This window comes from Panthera leo, chromosome A2, assembly GCF_018350215.1.
Source record: "Panthera leo isolate Ple1 chromosome A2, P.leo_Ple1_pat1.1, whole genome shotgun sequence".
Classification (NCBI taxonomy): Eukaryota; Metazoa; Chordata; class Mammalia; order Carnivora; family Felidae; genus Panthera; species Panthera leo.
In genome coordinates, this window is record NC_056680.1 from 36479865 (window position 1) to 36501788 (window position 21924).

Consider the following 21924-nt stretch of genomic DNA (forward strand, 5'->3'; position numbering starts at 1 on the left):
AGTTTTTATTTCCACCAGCAATGCAAAAGGGTTCCTTTTCTATGCATGCTCACCAACATCATTTGTTGCCTGAGTTGTTAATTTTAGCCCTTCTGACAGGTGTGAGGTGGTATCTCCTTGTGGTTTGGATTTGTATTTCTCTGATGATGAGTAATGTTGAGCATCTTTTTTTCTTTCTGTTAGCCATCTGGATATCTTCTTTACAAAAGCGTCTATTCCTGTCTTTTGCCCATTTCTTCATTGCATTATTTGTTTGTTAGGTGTTGCCCTTTATAAGTTTTTTATAGGTGTTGGATACTCACCTTTTTATCTGATATGTCTTTTGTAAGTATCTTTTACCATTCTATCAGTTGCCTTTTAGTTTGCTGATTGTTTGTTTCCCTCGCCGTTCAAAAGTGTTTACCTTGATGATGTCCCAATAGTTCGTTTTTGCTTTTGTTTGCCTTGCCTGCAGAGACGTGTTGAGTAAGAAGTTGCTGCGGCCAAGATCAAAGAGGTTTTTGCCTGCTTTCCCCTTGAGGATTTTGATGGCTTCCTGTCTTACATTAGGTCTTTCATGCATTTTGAGTTGATTTTTGTGTATGGTGTAAGAATGTGGTGCAGGTTCATTCTTCTGCCTGTCACTGTCCAGTTTTCCCAGCACCACTTGCTGAAGAGACTGTCTTTATTCCATTGGATATTCCTTCCTGCTTTGTCAAAGATTAGTTGGCCATACGTTTGTGGGTCCCTTTCTGGGTTCTCTAATCTGTTCCATTCTCTATTCTGTTCTTGTGCCAGTACCATAGTGTCTTGATGATTACAGCTTTGTAATGCAGCTAGAAATCCAGAATTGTGATGCCTCTAGCTTTGGTTTTCTTTTTCAAGATTTCTTTGGCTATTCAGAGTCTTCTCTGGTTCCATACAAATTTTATGAATGTGAGTGGGAGCGAAGAGTGCCACCTCGAACACAACAGTTGGGAACCACTGTGTCTGGCCACCTTTGAACACCTTCAAAGGAATAGGTGGTAACTCTTCTTTAAATGTTGGGTAGAATTCCTCTGGAAAGCCATCTGGCCCTGGACTCTTTGTTGGGAGATTTTTGATTACAGATTCAATTTCTTTCCTGGTGATGGGTCTGTTCAGGTTTTCTCTTTCTTCCTGTTTCAGTTTTGGTCATTTATATGTTTCTAGGAATTTTTCCATTTCTTCCAGATTGCCCAATTTGTTGGCATATAATTGCTCATAGTATTCTCCTCTTATTGTTTGTATTTATGTGGTGTTTGTTGTGATATCTCCTCTTTCGTTCATGATTTAATTTATTTGGGTCCTTTCCTTTTTCTTTTTGATCCGTCTGGCTAGGGGTGTATCTATTTTGTTAATTCTTTCAAAGGACCCTCTTCTGGATTAGTTGATCGGTTCTACTTCTTTTTTGAAAATTTCAATATCATTGATTTCTGCCCTAATATTTATTATTTCCCTTCTTCAGCTGGTTTTGGGCTTTATTTGCTCTTGTTTCTCCAGCTCCTTTAGGTGTAAGGTTGTATTGTGTATTTGAGGCAGTTTTTCCTTCTTTAAGAAGGCCTGGATTGCTACATACTTGCTCTTATGACTGCCTTTCTTGCATTCCAGAGGTTCGGGGCTGTCATGTTTTCATTTTCATTGGCTTCCATGTACTTTTGTATTTCCTCTTTATTTTCTTGGTTAACCCTTTCATTCTATAGTAGGATGTTCTTTAATCTCCAGGTATCCATGGTCTTTCCAAATTTTTTCGTGTGGTTTCACAGATTTCCTGTCCAGTCCCCTGCAAGTGTTTTCACTTTCTCTATTTCTCTCCAGCCAAGTTCAGGGGAGTGCTTTTCTTGCACCATCCCAGTGGGCTGCACTCTCCCCCTTTCCTTTTCTCTGTCCTCTCTCTCCACAAACAGCTCCCTCCCCTCCCCGGCTTTTCTCTCCAGCAGTTCACCTATCCACACCACATACCTGCCATGTTCTGTGGCTCAAGTGATGCAGATTATTGTCTTAATGTTCAAATCTCTTTGCTAGCTGTTCAGAATGATTTGGTGCTGATCTAACTGCATTTCCAGGATGAGACAAGCTCAGGGTCTACATCTAGAGACCACATTTATAGCGATCAAACTCAAGTTTTGGCTTACCTGAGGGTGGATGTGGCATCATCCCATTGTTCTAATAAGTATTTCTCCCACTTACTGGGGAGGATGAGTGTTCCTTGTTTTTCATATGCTTCCTGATCCTTCATATTTTTATCAGCTATTTATTGGTTGTCTCCCAGAAGGAATACTTAGGTATGAATCAGGAGATGTGACCTTCCACTCAGACTGAGAACTAACAACACAGTTCATAAATCTTGTGTAGGGGAGTACTCTGGATGCAGGATTAGAAATTGCTGTCCAGCTTCCCTGTGTCTCCTTTTACACCACCCAAGTTACATTAACACATCTCACACATCATCTCATCTTCCAAAATAGACATTTTCTTTATTTCAGCATCTTGTTTTTAGTGCCCATTCAGTGAATCAACTCCTTGAAATTTAACCACCCGTCATAGCTCTTATCTGATACCAAGAGATTGGTCTTCAAGGGGGCATAGTTGGACACAACAAGGTCCACAAGTGGGGCCATAGCCTCCCTGACTACCATGCCCTGGGACTTAGATGTGTATGATTGATAGAATATGCCCTTGACAGTCAGCTGAAGGGTTCCAGGCATAAAGGTGATTCCTGAAAATGGCAAACGAGAAGGCTTCAATCATATCTTTAAAGGAGACACCATTACCTTAACCATCCTGGAAGGCACATGAGATCTCTTTCAACACTAGCCTTCTAGGCTATCACCTCTCCGTTGGGCCAGCAACCAAATAGCAGCTTTGGTAGTAATCGACTCTGAGCCCTCTGAGCATTGTTGCCATTACCTTTTCCTCTCAAGCAGTCAATAATTTACACGGGTAGGTGTCAGATTAATTGCTCTTTGAAAGACAGCCTGATTTTGAAACTGTGTGATGCAAGGGGGTTGTGGAAACTTCCTCTATGTTGGTGCCTCTTGTGTGAAAATAGCCACTGCTGTGGATCCCTGGATTTGCACTGGACACAAACATTCCTTCCTCTTTTCTTCTGGTTGTTCGATAGTGTTTCTTCCATCCATTTATCACATATTTGGGGACTATTATGTGACTGGCACATGCAGGGTACATCTGTCTGCCGCAGGCTGTTCTATGATTATGTCAAGCAGAGGCCTCCCTTGATTTCACAAGCTTGGAGAATTAGAATATTTCTGGGAGCAACTGATGATGACAATGTCTGTCTTGTACTAAACCTTACATACCCTATTACAGGTGTATTGGTTTTGGAAAAGCATCTGGTGTACCAGTGTGGGCCTTGGCCACACCTCCCACCTTTGTCTTTTGTGTCTCAGATGGAAATATCTTAAGGACTATAAAAAGAGTCCCTGTTCAAAACTGATGGTTGCCAGAGCACAAGAAACAACGAGTGTTGGCAAGGGTGTAGAAAAAGAAGAACCCTCTTGCACTGTTGGTGGAAATGCAAACTGCTGCAGCCATTCTTGAAAACAGTATGGAGGGTCCTCAAAGAGTTAAAATAGGAGCGCCTGGGTGGCTCATTCAGTTAAGCATTCAACTCTTGATTTCAGCTAAGGTCTTTATCTCATGGTTCATGAGATTGAGCCCTGCCTCAGGTTCCACGCTGACAGCATTGATCCTGCTTGGGATTCTCTCTCTCCCCCCTCTCTGTCTGCCCCTGCCCCCAATCACATACACTCATTCTCAAATGAACATTTTTAAAAAGTTAACAATAGAATTGCCCTACAATTCAGCAATTGCAGTACTAGGTATTCACCCAAAGAATACAAAAATACCAATTCAAAAGGATACATGCACCCCGATGTTTATAGCAGCAGTGCCTCAAGAGTCAAAGTATGGAAGGAGCCCAAATGGCCATTGAACAATGAATGGATAATGAAGAATCGGTGTATATGTATATAATGGAATATTACTCAGACTACAGAAAGAATGAAATCTTGTCATTTGCAAAGACATGGATGGAGCTAGTTTATGAACTAGTTCATAAGTGAAATAAGTAAAATAAGTCAGTCAGAGAAAGACAAATATAGGATTTCACTCACATGTGGAATATAAGAAATAAAACAGAGGAGCGTAGGGGAAGGGAAGGAAAAATAAGATAAAAACAGCGAGGGAGGCAAACCCTGAGAGACTTCTAACTATAGAGAACAAACTGAGTATTGGTGGATGGGAAGTGGTTGGGGGGATGGGCTAAATGGCTGATGGGCATTAAGGAGCCCACTTGTGATGACCGCTGGGTGTTATGTGTAAGTGATGAATCACTAAATTCTACTCCTGCAAGCAGTAGTACACTACATGTTAACTAAGTTGGATTTAAATAAAATCTTGGAAGGAGGGGCGCCTGGGTGGCTCAGTCGGTTGAGCGTCCAACTTTGGCTCAGGTCACGAACTTGTGGTCTGTGAGTTCGAGCCCCGCGTCAGGCTCTGTGCTGACAGCTCAGAGCCCGGAGCCTGCTTGGGATTCTGTGTCTCCCTCTCTCTCTGCCCCTCCCCCGCTCATGCTCTGTCTCTCTCTCTCTCTCTATCAAAAATAAATAAACATTAAACGAATTTTAAATAAAATCTTGGAAGGAAAAAAATCAACGTTGGCAAAGATGTAGAGAAATCAGAACTTTCAAACACTGCTTGTGGAAATGTGAAATGGTACAGCTACTCTGGAAAACAGTTTGGCAATTTCTTAATAAGTTAAAAATGGAGTTTCCATGTGGCACAGCAATTTCATTCCAAGGTATAAACCCAAGAGAATTGAGACATATATTCCCACAAAAACCTGTACATAAATGTTCATAGGAGCACTATTCACAATTCCTGAAATGTGGAAACAACCCAGTTGTTCATCAACTGGTGACCAGATACATCAAAGGTGGTAAAACTGTACAAGGGGATATTGTCTAGTCATCAAAAGGCATGCAGTACTGTCACATGTGTAGATGAACTTCAAGAACATTGTGCTAAGTGAAAAAAGCAAAAGTCCATGTCTTGTATAATTGCATTTATATGAAATCTCCAGAACAGGCAGAACCAAGAGACATAAGTAGACTAGTGGTTGCCAGGGAATTGGCGTGGCAGGAATTGAGATATGGGATTTCTTCTCAGAATGATAATAATATTTTAGACTTAGTGGTAATAGTTGTGCAACATCAGGACTATAGTAAAAGCCACTGGATTGTCCATTTTCAAATGGTCAGAATGACGGCTTTTAAGTGTTGTCAATTTCACTTTTTTTTTTACATTTTTTTCATTTTTTAGTATGTTTTAAATATGAAATTTATTATCAAATTGGTTTCCATACAACACCCAGTGCTCATCCCAACAGGTGCCCTCCTCAATGCCCACCACCCACTTTCCCTCCCTCCCACCCCCCATCGACCCTCAGTTTTTTCTCAGTTTTTAAGAGTCTCTTATGGTTTGGCTCCCTCCCTCTCTAACTTTTTTTTAAAAAAATAAAAAATTGAAAGCTTCAAAAAATAAAAATAAAAATAACCAAAAAGGAGCATTTCAAACATAAAGAAAAAGAAAAACATGTCCGTGGTTTCCATAAGATTAAAGTCATACAGTCTTGCAGATACCAAGGCATGAAATAAAGTCTGTAACTTTCTGGAATGTCATTGGCCATGATGATTTATGACGCTTCGTGTGAAAAAAACATATGTAATCCTGCACTGACTGTTCCTTCCTCAGGGAAGTCTATTCTTTGTGAAGATTTTGTATCCTGGGTGGCTATCTTAACTTGGGCTTAAATGAAAGTCTTCTCCCTTCTGTCTAAAATTAAAACAAACAAACAAACAAACAAACAACTTTTATTCACTTTGAATCAACATAGTTGTTTTGCAGTGTTGTTCAACTCTCCTATTTCCTTGTTGATCTTTTGTGTAGTTGTTCTATCCATGATTCAAAGTGGGATATTGAAATCTCATTCTGGGAAGTATACTTTTGAATATAAAAGGAAAGTTTAGAGTAATGACGCTGCTTTCCTTGGTGACCCTTTCCCAAAGTATAGTCCTAAACTATTTTTAAGCAGAAGCAGTACAGTGAAAACAAAGGTATAGTCCCCCAGAGTGGCTTCTTTGCAGTGGGAATATGCATGTTGTGCTACCTCCTTGCAGCATCCTTTCCTGATTTTCTAGCTGAAGGGAGTTTCTTTTCCTTCTGAACTCCTTGTCAACTTACCTAGGACCTTCCTGATTGCATTAAATTGCTCCTTCATCGATCTCATCTCCCCTAGGAGTGTTTCAGCCCTCTGAGGGTAGAACTTTATCTCATTTGTCTTTAGCTCCAGCTTCTAGCTCAGTGATTTTCATTCTATAGACTTTTGATAGCATTTCAGAATACACGTTAAGAAGAAATGTCTCATTGTTATTTGCCCAAAGAGTGGTTTTAAAAATGTATTATTTCACATGTGGGTTAGAGTATGGACTGTGGAGCTGAGGTCAAGATGGCAGCATGGGAGGATCCTGAACTCACCTCCTCCCATGAACACAAGAATTCAACAGCTACTTATGGAACAATTCCCTCTGAAAAGGATCTGAAAGATAGCTTAACAGTGTCTGTAAAATAACGGAAAAAGGACAAAATATATGGAAACAGGAGAGGCAGAGACACAGTCTCACAAGAAACCCCACTCCAGGTGTGGTGACCCACAGTCAGGAGGATCTCATAATACAGAAGTTGTCCCAGAGGACTGAGGGGTTTGTGAGCTACCTCAGGCACCCCAACTCTTGGGAACTACATGGCAAAGATGAGCCTCCAAGCGTAGGGCCTTCAAAAAATAGGACTTACTTCCTGAAGTACTCAAGGGCTTCTTTTCAGCCATGGTGTGGCTCACTCCTGTCTTGTCTTCTTTGTGCCTCCCACACCTGGCATTCTCAAGGATACCTGCTCTTTGAATGCTCTTTCGGATGTTTTGTTTTTTAACTACAAGCCTATTATCAGGCAAAAGCGATAGGCTGAGCCATTTGTGGTAACTTATAATGGCAAACACTTCATGGGAAATCTCCAGGGAACATGTCCTTTGAGTTTCCTAGGAACCTCCTAATTCCAAAAAATATTTATATTTTGGAGCCTCTCAGAGGCTAAGATTTCCTTGAGGTGATAAATGGCCTACAAGGTAGTTAAGTACTCTCTATGGATAATTTGTGTTTCATTCTCACAAAAACACATACGTCTGACTCTATTACTGTGCCCATTTCACAAATAAGGAAACTGAGGCTCAGAGAGGGATGATATTACAAAAGTGGCAGTTCGTGGAGCTGAGATGAAACCTTAGGCCTGTTTATAGACCCCCACACAATGGGAAGAATTCAGGCATCAGATGGACATCCTTTTACCATCTCTCCATTCTGTGAATGACTGAGACTGGAATCCCATAGGAGCCTCTGTCCCAGGGGCCCCTCTCCCATGTCTTCCCCAATCGCACCCAGGCCAGGCAGCTCCAGTAGGTTTCTGGTGCTGGGGGCAGGAATATCATCAGTTGGTCCCCATGGCTGAGGGCCCATGTATCAGAGAGGATGCTAGCCACTTTCTGGGAGAGATTAATCATTCTTCCAGAGCTCCATTTGTCTTCTCCTTTGGCGTCATTGATTATCTCATTTAATCGCTGCAACAACACTAAGAAACGGGTACCATTAACATCTCCATTTGACTGATAACAAAACTAAGGTTTTAGCTAAGCAGTTTCCTCAACGACATTTGGTTTTAGTGACAAGGCCAGGATTTAAACACAAACCTGTTTGGCTGCCAAGCCTGTGTTTTTAGTCACTTGCTAGAACACCTCTCCTGGGAATTTGTACTTTCTAGGGCCAGGCATGGATGGGGTTTGAATCTCATGATCTTTGGTTATGAAACAGACACCTTACCAGGGGGTCTTCACCAACATTTCAAAGTTGAAAAACTTTTTTGGTTTTACCTTCTCAAGTTGGGACCTTTGGTTTAGCACATCCTTTATCAAATTAAAGTGTGGAGAATTGTTTTGCCTCGGGTCTTGGAGTCAGAAAATTTGAAGGTCGAAGTAGCCGTTTTTCTCCTTGGTCCTCATCAGGCACACCAGGTCACAGAGAAGATTTGAAACCAGCTCCACATTTGTCTCAGGGAACCACCTATGCAAGTTGGAGAAAAGGCAGTGTGTCGGTATGTGTCTCAGAGAGATCATCTTTGAGGTCATAGTGCTGCGAATGAATCCATAAGGTCAACAATTTCTTTATGAATACAAACAAGAGTCAGACTGCTAGAGAGAAAGAAATTGAACACAAATATCTACCAACTTCAACAACAGACTCTATTAAGGGACTTGAGATATTGGGAGGATGGGGGAGCTGTTGTCTCTGTCTCCTCTGAGAACTGCTTACCTTTTGCAATTTCGATGTCAGCTCTGGGGCAGGAGGAACTTTCCCAGACTTGGAACAAACCAAGTACTGGATCACTTTCATTGGCTCCTAGGCCTAAAAGACCATCTCCTTTGCCTGTGGAAGGTGGGGCTTGGGGGCCGTGAGGGAAAATGAAACAATGAATATATCTTGACTTTTAATAGTATGTCAAGAGAAATAGGTCACAGACTATAGTGCCAGGTGTAGTAGATTTTAAGATAATAGACACAGAAGTTGAGTAAGATTTTATCACAAAGTCTTGCACTGATGAAAGGAAAGAGGTTGCTCATCAGTCACAAGAGCACTGAGCCCTGAACACTGAACCCACAAAAATGTCAGGGTTTCTTTTAAAAACTGTCACATTTAAAGTCCTCTAGATATTGTCCCGTAAGACTGTCTCATAACAAAGTTTGTAGCATTTAGATCGGGAGAGGAGACCTTGTGATACTCAGCAGAAGAGGGAAAGGTAGACCTTAGAGTCTTGAGTTAGCAAAATCTAAGAAGGTTATTTAAAAGGAGGTATTGATAATATACATTTCAAAGCAGTCCCAGTATTTAACAAAATATCGAACATGTATCCTTTGTTGGAATTTTAACTTCATTTTTCTAACTGTGATGTGTAAATTTATCTGTTTCAGGTGGTTGGCGTTCTTCTTCCCAATTCCCATCCACATTTGCAAACATAGAAAAGAGTAAACAATGACTGCTTTGGGTTATTGATAGATTTATTCAAGTTCTAGAAACTCAGGATTAGTGATTTTCATTTGATGATACTGGCATATCAGTTTACTCAACATTAGTACAAAAATACTTGTAACAAATCATGAGAGTTCAAGTGCTGTTATTAGCTTCCTACTGTCTACAATATGAACCAATCCTTTAGAGTAATGTCTGGTTAGATATAGGTTCGGTTGCTTCAACAAACACACACAGTAATTTATTCCTTCCTTCCTGAATAGTCTGGGCATATGCAGTCCATAGCTGGCTTAGCAGCCCCACCCTCTCAGGGACTCAGGTTCCTTCTGTGAAGGTGCTCCACCACCTCTAGGGTAGAACTGAGAGGTCAGCATCATGTCCACATCCAGGAAGTGGGAAGTGAACGTGGGAAAGGGGAGGACATGCCTCTAGCTTCAGAGAATAACCAGAAAGTTTTCCATATCACTTCTGCTCACATTTAATTGGTCTGAACTTAGTCACCTGGCTGTACATAGCTTTATGAGAGGCTGGGAAATGTGGTCTTTCTTTTTGAGTGGTTATGTGTTCAGCCAGAAATAGGGCATTCCATTTCTATGAGAGAACTGAGGGCATGACTATTGAGTGACCACTAACAGTTTCTGTCAGGGTCTACCCCTTTGATTAAACAACTGTCTGCAAATACACACAGAGCATCATCCCCACGCATAGAACATTGTCATATTCAAGAAATATAACCTCCAGGTCTCATAGAATGACTACATCTGGGTCAAAATTTAGTATCTCTTGTTACTCCTTGGTTCTCTCCATTCAGTAGGGATAGAGTTCCTATCTGACAAACTATAAACTAAAGCATGAGTTATGTCTAGTCTCCAAACCAACCAATATATATCCCTGGAGTAGGATATTGCTCTAAAAACTCCAATACTGGAAAGAGAAGAGTGAATAATGAGGTAACATAGGTCCCTAGCAATGATCCAACTCCCCTGGGCATGAATTATGGCAGAATCCTGTCCTGGCACTCTTTGGGGTCTCAGTTCATTCAGTAGGTCCTGATTCTGCTGTCTGGGAGGCGTTGCTTCCTCTACTGTCATCTTTAGCTTTTGTCTTTCCCTCTGGAACACTCTTTCATGTTCATGATCCTCTGTGGACAAATCTGAAGTGGATGTTTGGAAGAATATACCCTTCTTGAGGATAGGATGGCTTTTTCAGCCCACTTCCTGCTGCGCAGAAAGGGGATCATAAGGATTGTATTAGAGGTCAAACTAGTCTATGCCTTATTGACAATGCCGTTACAAGAAAGGATATGCTCTCTCCTCCCCATTTTCCTAGGCTATGGTTTCTTTTGCAAGAAAATTCCTTCAAACATTTAGGCTTCTGGTCTACTTTTATGCCTGTCAAATTCCTTATGTAAATAATCATACTGAAATATTTTGTTCTGGGATAGTTTTGGGGCCTGAAAACTCTGGTCTTCTGTGTAGCTTGTTCTGGGATTTACGAAGTCTCCCTACTAAATCAATGACAGCTATTTTGCACTTAGCCAATTTACCTTGAGTCAGCCATATTGGGGAGGTGACTGAGAAAGGCTTGGGTGTCCTGTCCTGCTTAGGCTACCTATTGAAAGCCACTTGTAATTCCTTGAGTTTGGGGTGCAGAAGTTTTTCCTCTCTCAGGCTTTGGAGGCACTAGTCACTCTCGTTGCCGCCAAATTGGATTGTCACCTACAGGCAGAAAGAGCTTCCTTAGAAGAGCTGTATACCCTTGAATCAGTGCTGGCAGACTGGCTGACCCTAGCCTGAGATCTGCTTGTGGCAGATTCCTGGTGAAAGTGGCAAAATGCATCCCACAGACACCAACATTCCAAATATTTCTATTAATTTCTTCTTGAGTTTTAGGTTCTGATGGCATGTGATCCGCCATGAGAATGATCATAGACAACAGCTTAGTGTTTTGTCACAACATAGAAACTGTCACCAGACTTGCAGCCTGTAATACCTGTGCCTTCCCACTTACTGCCTGCCCACCAAACATATGCCACTTATGTTGGGTTCTAAACTATCAGCCACTCTCTTCTTGTATCAAATTCTGTAATAGTTTGGATATAGAGCGGGTTGCTGTAACAGGGGCTATAAATAACCATGGCTTCAACAAAATATGTATTTCTCTTTCATGTAACAGTCTAGGTATATGTTCAAACCCAGAATGGTTACCCTATCGTGTCAGATACCCAGGATTCTGTATTGTTGCTCTCTGGTTCCTTACTGACAAGGTCAAAGATGACTCAGCACATCAGATCTGCTTGCAGCCAGCAGGCAAGGAAAATGGGGAGGGGAGAGCATATCCTTTCTTTTAACGCCATTGCCCATAGCACACCTCACTTCCATTTGCATTCTGTTGCCCATAACTTAACACTTCATGGTAATGTAAAGTCTTAGTCTACAAAGCCATGTACCCAACTAAATATCAGGAATTCTCTCAATATGAGAGAAGGTGGGAATGGATGTTAGGTGGCAACAAGCAGTACTGTTGACAAGTCAATAATCTTGACTCCACTCTTCACTTCCCAGCCTCTCCTCAACATATGGTCATCTGGGTTCTGGCCTTCACCTCCCAGTTGTATCATTGCCACCAAGGTCATCCTGTCGTAGCTCAATGCAAGTTGTCTCTTGCCCTTCTCGATTCCACTGTAGCAACTGACCCATTAGACCTCTCCCTCTCTCCCAACCCCAATAGCTAATCATCAAGACCTCTCACTTGTATGTCTAGAAACAATTGCCTCATCTTCCCACTACTTCCAGTCTTGCGCAACTAACATAGGCCAGGCCACCATCATCTCATGTGCAGCCTTAAAATTGGCCTGTGTACTTTTCCTGCCACCCACTTCCATTTCACGTCAACCCATTCTCCATCTCTAATCAGAATGATCTTTTAACAATGAAAGCTCAGCAGTCAGTCAGTGAACGAATGAAATTCTTCAATGGCTTCTCAGTACTTTCCGGAAAAGGCACAAAGTTCTTTACTGGTTTGCAAGGTCCTGCAGAAACAGGCTTTGGTTACTTCTCTAGCTTCATCTCTTAAAAGAAGCCTGTATTCTCTCCTCACCTTCTTGCTCCAGGTATACTGAAGTACCATGTATGTATCTATTTCCCAGGTCCTCTTGTATCTCTGGTGGCTGTTACTATGTTTCAGGCATTATCCAAAGTCATTTTCACCCATTGGAATTTTGTTCATTTATCTCTTTATTTTGGTCTTTATTTACTTACTTATTTATTATTTTTGATGAATAAAAATTTTATGTATTTGAGACTTACAATGGGATATGTTGATATATGCATACACTGTGAAGTGGTAACCACAATGAAACTAGTTAACATATCCATCACCACCCATAGCTACTTTGTTTTTGTGGTGTGATTAGAATGCTTGAGATCTGCTCTCTTAGTAAATTTCAAGTATACGGTACGGTATTGTTAACTGTAGTCACCATACTGTACGTTAGGTCGCTAGAACTTGTGCATCTTACAATGGAAAGTTTGTACCTTTTGATCAGTATCTCCCCCTTTTGCCCACCCTCCAGCCTCTGGTAACTACCCTTCAACTCTCTGTCTCTCTACAAGTTTAACTTTTCTTTAGATGAAGATTTCACATGTGCATGAGATTATACAATATCTTTCTGTTTGTGTGACTAATTTCACTTAGAATCATGTCCTCTGGGTTCACCCACGTTGTCAGAAATGGTAGAATTTCCTTCTTTTTTTCTGGCCAGATAATATTCCACTGAATGCACAGGCCATTTTTCTTTATTTTGATGGGCACTTAAAGTTGTTTCCATATCTTGGCTACTGTATAATATTGCAATGAACATGGGAGTACAGATGTCTCATTGAGATAGTGATCTACACCCAGAAGTGGGATTGCTGGATCATATGGTATTTCTATTTTTAACTTTTTGAGAACCTCCAAACTGTTTTCCACAATGGCTGTACCAATTTACATTCCTGGAAATAGTGCTTAAGGGTTCACTTTTTGTCCACATCCTTGCCCACGGTTGTTATCTTTTGACTTTTGGAGAATAGCCATCCTAACCAATAGGTGTGAGGTAATAGCTCATTGTGGTTTTGGTTTGCATTTCCCTGACAATTAGTGATGTTGAGCATCTTTTCTTATACCGGTTAGCCTTTTGTATGTCTTCTTTGGAAAAAGTCTATTTGGGTCCTTGCCCACTTTTTCACCCTGTTATAGGGTTTCTTTGCTGTTGACTTTGGGAAAATTGTAAGAGGAAACTTTATTTAAAATGGAAGTGTTGAATTACTATATTGTATACTTGAAACGAATGCAACACTGTATGCTAATGACCTGGAAAGAAAATAAAACCTTAAAGAAAAGGGAGTCAGGGGGCCAGAAGGGGGAAGCTCACAGGCTCTACCACGTGTCATTTCCTGCAGACCCACTGGAAGGAGACATATCTTGTAAGCTGATACCTCTTCAGCTACTGCTATACTATCTCAGCAAGAGAAAGAAAGGTCTTTCTTCTTCCCTCATGAAGGGGCAGCTGATGACGGTCACAACTGAAGCAATGAAAAGCCACTATACTTGGATCTCCCAGTTTACTCCAATGGACTTTTACTTTATCATAGCCCTCCCAATTTCTTCCTTTCCTCTATAAAAGTGTTCCTCTCCTTTGTTCTCCAGACTTGCTATAGCTTCCTTCTCCCAAGTGGCAGTTCTCTGCTATTCCAAAATAAGCCATTTTCTTTTTCCTGGTAACATAACTGGTAGTTTTATTTTGAAGGTTAACTATTCATATGAACTCCTTATTTGTTTTGTATATTAACTCTTTCTTGGAGATGGTCTGCAAATGTATTCTCCAATTCTGTAGGTTGCTTTTCCATTTTGTTGATGGTTTCCTTCCCTTTCCTTCCCTGTGCTTTTTAGTTTGATGTGGGCCCAATTGTTTATTTTTACTTTTACTTCGTATGCTTTTGGGGCCAATCTCAAAATCTCATTGCCTAGAGCATAGTCAAGGAACTTTCCTCTTTGATTTTTTCTAGAAGTATGATGGTTTCAGGTGTTACATTTAAGTCTTTAAGCCATTTTAAGTAGATGTTTGTGTATCATGTAAGGGAAGGGTTCACTTTCATTCTTTTGCATGTAGATATATAGTTTTCCCAACAGAATCTAATGAAGAGCTCGATTGTCTCATATTCACCCATCGCTGGGGGTCACCTTTGGGGAGTCCCTTTGTGGCAGCTCATTTCTGAGGTTCACAGACACCCATACTCACAGAGAAATAAACAGACACCACAAGCACAGAATCACATCCAGCCTCACCTGGGAACACAGGTTTGGGGCTTATGGACAGATTCACACACAGACCCACACTGCAGACACGGCCAGTGACACCACGAGGAGAACACACACACACACACACACACACACACACACACACACACACACAAAATAAGACCCAAAGGGGCAGCAAATTCACACGCATAATTAATATATACACGTACAAAACCCAGACATACATAGACACTCCCAAGGGACACACATGTCCCCAGATACGTACATAATGGGAAGGAGCTTTTGAAAAGCCATGGTCACGCGGGGTGTTCTTTGTGAGCTATCAGGGGCGAAGGCAGCTGATTGGTGGAGAGAGAGCATAAAGCGTCTGAATCGCTATGGCATTGCTCAAACAGGTGAAGACTTGAATGAAGAGAGATCTTCGTCTGCTCCGCCTGCTACTGACAGTCTACTTAACTGGCTACTTGTGGCCTACTCATCTAGTGATTTACTGACCTGCTGAGCTACTAACTTGTCTGAACCCTCCTCCCTCCCTTCTTGTACTTGATCTGATCCGGGTACTCTCCCTGACCCCCTTCTTCTCCTGCCACACCCCCTCCCCAATCCCATCCCTTTTTAAACTCCGCCCCCCCCACCTCACCCCCTTTCCCACCCCGTCCCTTCCCCTCCCACCCCCACCACCTCCTCACCCCCATCTGCACCTCCTCTCTGGTGCCCAGGCCCCCCCTGAAAAGAACAGAATATGAAGGTTCAGAAGCTACTTTTCTATATCCTCTTACTCGGGTATCCCGGTTACCCCAACACAAATGTGAGTACACATCCGACATCAGTGATTTCTTCCTTTTGTATTTATTTATCTTTTTCAGACTGTGGTTAAAAAACAGCTTTTTCATGGAGTCCTTGATGAGAACTCAGTTCTTTTTGAAAACCCATTAACTCAGGGCAAGGTTTCTCGACCAGCATGTAAGGGTTCTGGCCACACCTGTCCACATGAAGTTGTGGATCCTGTCTGGGCCACTTGGTCCAAAAAGAGTAGTGTTGACAGGATGGAAACCTGAGCTTCATAATGTCAAGAAAGAAGGACATGGGAGGATACTAAAAGCCACTGAGATCTTTGTCTTAAATAAGGGGCTTGTATGATGTTTGAATGATACTTCCTTAAAATCATTTTTAAAAATGTCAGAAACTCTTATTTAATAAGAGCCATTTAATAGTATTAGTATTTCATACTATTAGATGGCTCCTGGAAGGCCTGTCAAGATTCTTCTTCAAGCTTTGTAAGTTTAGAGTCCCTCTTATACGTAGTTTTCCTATCAGCACGTTGTTCATATTTGTGAAGTTTGGTAGCCCTGGGAACCGTGGTGTCCGAAGTGTTGTTGTTGGAAAGTGAAATGTCGTTTGTGTTCTGTGTTCCTGGTTTGTTCGCTTTTAGGAACTTGTGCATCAGCCCTCTCCCTCTGGTCTTAGAGGCTGCCCCCAAGGACTCTGTGTCCAACCAGCTAGATGACAAGCTCAGCATACATGAAGTGGCCTCAGCCTGCTTGGACATTTATAATAAGAAAATCACTAGGAGTGATGTGATGAGGAAGTGAATGCATTCTTGTCCTTTCTTTAGCCAACTATGTGCAGAGTGTTGATTTACCCAAAGTAAAAAGGGTCTTGAATGTCCATAGGATTGTCCAACTATAAAGAAATACCTGGTTGCCAGTGTGAATGTTTCATTCTATCATTAAAAAGCAAAACCTGTACTCCCAGGAGCCTGAGACAGAGACACAGGGGACACCCATAGAGAAAAGTAGATTTCTTGAGATTGGCATGCACCAGATTCTTAGAGAGGGATCTGCAACGTCCCAAGTCAGGAACAACCTAAATTGAGGCAGAATCCTCCCACATGAATACCTCCAGGCACAACAGAATCTATTCTGTTTCTTTTGAGTCTACGAAGGAGGATATTTCTTGGTTCTGTTTATTGCAATTTCCCCCTTCTACCTAGGCTGCATCTCATAGATCAGTTCAGCTCTCTCTCCCTCCCTCATTTCTGAATTCTTGCACAAACTAACTTGTCTTGCATTTCCTACCTCCACCTGGTCATGACCATTGTCTGTGGGAACCAAGTGTTACTGGCTCCCTTGGATCTAATCTAGTTAACGGTAACTAATGATATCAGCATATAGATAGCTGGCAGAGGTATCAAGAGTGCCCAGGACTTAGGATGTTTACCATTCATGTCAAGATGGCCTCTGTCTTTGCTGCATTTGATCCCCATGATCACTGTGCTGACAGCCCCTGCTCTCTTGCAGACAGTGGCCACTCAAAGACAGTGTACATTTCCCACCAGGACGCAATTTAGTGACCTCAGTTCTAAGAGCTGAAGATACAAATGGTACACATTTTGAAGGCTAGTTTATTGGCACAAATTAAAGTTTGGTATGTGAATTAGTATGAATTGCATTGTGAGTGTATTTTCTCCTAAAAGACTGGTAAGTCTAGTTTTAGTAAAATGATATGTGTTCTGTTGTTTTGGTGACTACATCCAGGACTTTTGTGTTATTTGGAAAGTAATTTCCATAGTTGTTATTGATTGATTTAGGTGCAACACTATGAAATAGGAACTTGAATTTATTGTATTGGCTATTTGGAGATGTGTGTTCATGTAACTTAAAACCTCATAGATTTCATCAAAATACACAAGATCACCTGATTATGCAAATCTTTATTTAATTCAGAAATCTGACAATTTGGGCTGTGATTCAGATTCAAAGTAAGCCTTGAACGTAAAACCTTATGGGGAGCCTGGGTAGTTCAGTCAGTTAAACATCTGACTCTTGATTTTGGCTCAGGTTTGTGAGTTTGAGCCCAGCATCAGGCTGTGTGCTAACAGTGTGGAGCCTGCTTTGGATTCTCTGTCTCCCTCTCTCTCATTCCTCCCCTGCTCTACTTTCAAAAATAAATCAACACTAGAAAAAAGAAAACCTCAGTGTTTTTAGAAACTAAACAATAATGTAGAATTTATTTTTGTTGGAATAATCCCATATTATTATAAGAGCAGCTGCACATCTCTCAGTTATATCCATATCTGTAAACATCTGTCTCTATAACAATCTCATTTGAATCGCTAGTACATTTTTATTGTTACTTTCTCCCATCCTTCCGTAAATTTTGGTGTATTTTTGGAAATGTTCCAAAGGATTTTATCCAGGTACTTCATGAATGTACAACAGAAGTCATTTACTTCTTGTCTACTAAAAGGGTAAGGAACAATGAAGCCAACACCACAGTAAGATCATAAACACAATCATCACTCCTACAGGTTTGCCCCTGCTCCTTTGTAAGCATTCTGTCCTCCCTCTCCTTCAGGAGGAGGCATTTGAGAGGTGTGCTTATAACCTCCTGGAGGCTGGTTGAAGGCTTATAAAAATGATTCTTTGTGACAGATATTATAAATGTCTTTGCTATTCCTCATTATCTCAAATATTATTTCAGCTTGTCCCTATTTTGGCTGACCATTTCCCTCTTGGCTCTCGTGTCTTTGGAACTCTGTGGAAGCTTGCCGTTATTCCTGCCACCGTTGCAATTTGTGCATGTCTTATTTACCTCTGGAGAGTTGTCCTTGCTGTGAGTATACTAAAATAACTTACAGATAGGCTTTTAAGCATAAGTAAGCAGAAGTTTTTTGGTAAGAACAAATTTTTTACTAGACCTTTTTTATGCATTCAGTACTTCAAATTTCCCTTTAAGCACGACATTCATTGCATCCCACAAATGGTAGTAATTCCAACATTCATTATCATTTAGATGGAAATATTTTTAAAATTCTGTAAAATGTCTCTTTGACCCTCTTCTTTCAGAATTTCTCTATTCTATCTCTATTGTCTATCTTCTATTAGAATATCTCTAATATATTTTGTAGTTTTTCAGCTGTCTTTCTATTATTGATGTCTAGTTTACATGTGTGTTCTGAGAACGTATTTTCTATGATTTTGTTGACTTCAAGTTAAGGTGTATTTTATGACCCCGAATATGGTGTGTCAGTGAATGTTCTATATGAGCTTGAGAAGAATGTGTATTTTTCTATTGCGGAAAGTGTTCTACAGATTGTAATGGATCTAGGTGACTGGTGATGCAGTTCAGTCCACCTGTGTTCTTAAATTTGAATATCTTTATGCTCAATCTGTCAATGACTGATAGAGCGTATTGAATTCTTTCAGGTATAATAATGTATATGTCTGTTTCTCCTAGCAGTTATATCAGTTTTTGCCTCATGTATTTTGACACTCTGTTGTTAATGCATGTACATTAAGGATTATGTTTTCCTGGAGAATTAAGCGTTTATTATTGACCTCAGTATCTCCAATAATTTCCCTTACTTTGTACATGTTTTGAAGGGCAATTTAATTGTTCACAGAATTTTAGGTGGATGGGTTCTTTTCTTTTAACAGTATAAACACTTCACTCTTCTTGATTGCATGGTTTCTGAATTCTGAGTATTTTTTGTCCTGGTTCCTCTTGGGTAAGGTGGTATTTCTTCCATCTCCCTGCAACTCCAGCCCCCAACACTACCCCTTAGCTTCTTCCAAAATTGTTTGTTTTCAATTTTCTCTTGATTGAATAGTATATGTCTAGGGATAGTCTTGTGTTTTTTGTGTTTTTTGTTTGTTTTGTTTTGTTTTGTTTTTGGTTTGGTTTGGTTTTTTTGGAGGGGGGTATTTATCCTGCTTGAAATTCTTTGAGTTTCCTGAATCTGTGGTTTATGACTATCATTAATTTTGGAAAATTCTCAGTCATTTTCACTTCAAACGTATAAATAGGTATTCCCACTTTGTGTATGTTACACCTTTTGTCATTGTCACACTGGTCTTGGATTTTCTTTGTTGTATTTTTAATTGTTTTCTTTGTGTTTCTGTTTTGGATGTTTCTACTTGACATTTCCTTCTGCTTGTTGAGTCTTTCCTCAGCTGTGTTGTGTGTGTTAATAAATCCAGCGAAGGCATTCCTTATTTCTGTTATGATGTTTTGGATTTCTAGAAGTCCTTTTGGATCCTAGAGTTATCGTTTCTGTGCTCACATTCACCACCTCTTCTGGCATACTGACTACTTCTTCCATTAGAGTCATTATCCTAATAATCAGAGCAGTTTTACATTCCCAGCCTGATTATCCCACCATCTCTGCCATAGAGATGCTTGCATTCTGTGTTCAAAATATGTGGTTTTTCCTTTTAGGGTACCTTGTTAAGTTTTTTGGGAAGCTTGGGGTCACGTCCTTGTTTAAAAAAACAGGTGAATAGGCCTTTAGTGTAAAGTTTTGTCTTTACCTAGATTTTAGGCTGAGTTTACTCCGCTATGAGACAGGAAGGAGGAAGAGCACTGTAGTTGAGTATTTCCCTTCATCTGTATTGCTTATCTTCAGGAAAACCCCATTAGGCTTTGGAGAAATAGTTTCTCTGGAGGGCAGGCCTTCTAAGCAAGAACAGAACAGCATGAGTTTATTTATAAGTGGCTGTTTTTCCTCTTTGCCTTTCAATTTAGAAATCTTTCCCTTCAAAAAGAAAATATGCGTATTATGTATTTGTAAGGCCATCTCTGTTTCCATTTCCCCTGCTTAGGAAAGGAAACGTGACATTAAAGGACTATCCATGGTTTTCTGTTTGTCCTCCGTAGATACACTTTCCTATAACAACATTTTTATGACTCACTCTTTGATACCATGATGATACTTCAATATCCTGGCAAGATGTTGGGGCTCGCTTCAGCATCACATCATCATTTAAAACTTTCAAATAGGGATATACGTCCTACGGATCACGAAAATGTGGCTTTACCTTTTGTTAAAGTAGAGTCTTGCCTAGATTTTATTGAGCTATAATTCATCAGGGGATGACTTGGGTGTGGGTGTTACTGGACCACCAAGACCAGGTTCTCCAGTCTCAGTGTCTTAGTAATGAACACTGATCGAAAGGGAAACAAAGCAGGTGGCGTTTATTAGAGATAGGTTGTATACAGTGGAGCCAGCAAGAAAGAGGAATATCGCTCCCCCAAAAGGGTGGTGTGCCAGGCTTATAAAGGCACTTTTCCAAAGGGTGAGGGGCTGGGAGTGGGGAAGCATCCTTCAGTCCCACAGTCATTATCTTATGGTTGTTACTTTTCAGTGGACACAAGACAATCACAGGATGTCTTTTTCCATGGTTGACGTGCTCTTAGTGCTCCTAGAAAATAGAAATACTAGTGCAGTCAGGCTTTAAATTGTTATTTCTACTTTTGCCCAGACAACCATTACTCCTTAATAGCTGTTCTCTCTTTTGTTCACTTTTCCAGAAGTTTCCAGTATGGAAACTGTTAACCCTTGCCTTAGACCAGTGCCTTTACAGGAATTAAGTTCCTCTTGCTTTTCTTATACCTTCTCAACGGGAGCCCTTTTTTGCTTTGTTTTTGAAATGTTAGCCATCATTTCTTTTGGTGCCTGTGCTTTTTCTGTAGCCATGTTCCACTCTCTTTCTCATTTGATGATGTGTTTTTGGAAGACCCTCTGTTTTTTGTGATCTAGGAAAATCATAGCACCTGACATGTTGTAATTGTTTATTGATTCGGAAAGCAGCCAACCCTGTGTAACATTTCAGAAAGCTTTCTAGAGAATGAATGAAGCATATCTTAGTACAAAGGTTTTCCTTTTCTTTCCTCGCCGCTTCCTTCCTCCTTCCCATCCCTTTCCTTTCCTTCTTGCCCCCCCTCCCGTCGCCCTCCATCTCTCTCTGTCTCTATATCTCTCTCTCTGTCTGTCTCTTTCTTCCTCTCTCCCTTTCTGTCTCTCTCTTTCTTTTTTTCTTTTTTTGGCATTTCAAATTATCCTGAGTTCTGGACTTCAGTGTGGATATTGGGTTTGACTACAAGAGAAAAAAAATCAGACAAATATTTTATTTATGTATTTTTAAAAGTGTCTGCATTAATCACTGACAGAATTGAATATTTTGATATTTATTTAATATAATGTAAATCTATCTTTTGGTCAAAATAAGCTGTGAATCTTTATGCTTTTATCAGAAATGGTTTATAAAGAATCATGAACTAAATATGAAATGCTAATTTTTTCTTATATTAATGTTATGAATTCATTATGCTGAACAAAATGATCATTGTAATTTCATTGGATGACATTTCAGTATTTTATCAGGAAGAAAAAGTTTTTACTATTAACATGTTTTGACCTCAAACTTAATTTTGTTTCTTCCTCTCTCAGACAGAGCCTCCAGTATATCAAGGTAAGATTTTACGTTTTAGTATTCTTTGTAATTTTTTTTCTTTACTCATGTTTAGTGTGGGTTTTAATTTTTTAACTAGGGATAAATATGGTGACTTCTCATGTCTAATTGACTTGTTAACTCTTGAAATCCTTTCTCTTCCCTGTTAGAGGCTAAGTGACAATGTGGAGGGATTTGCCTGTCTTAAGACAAGAGACCAGGGGAGGAAAACATCACAGGAG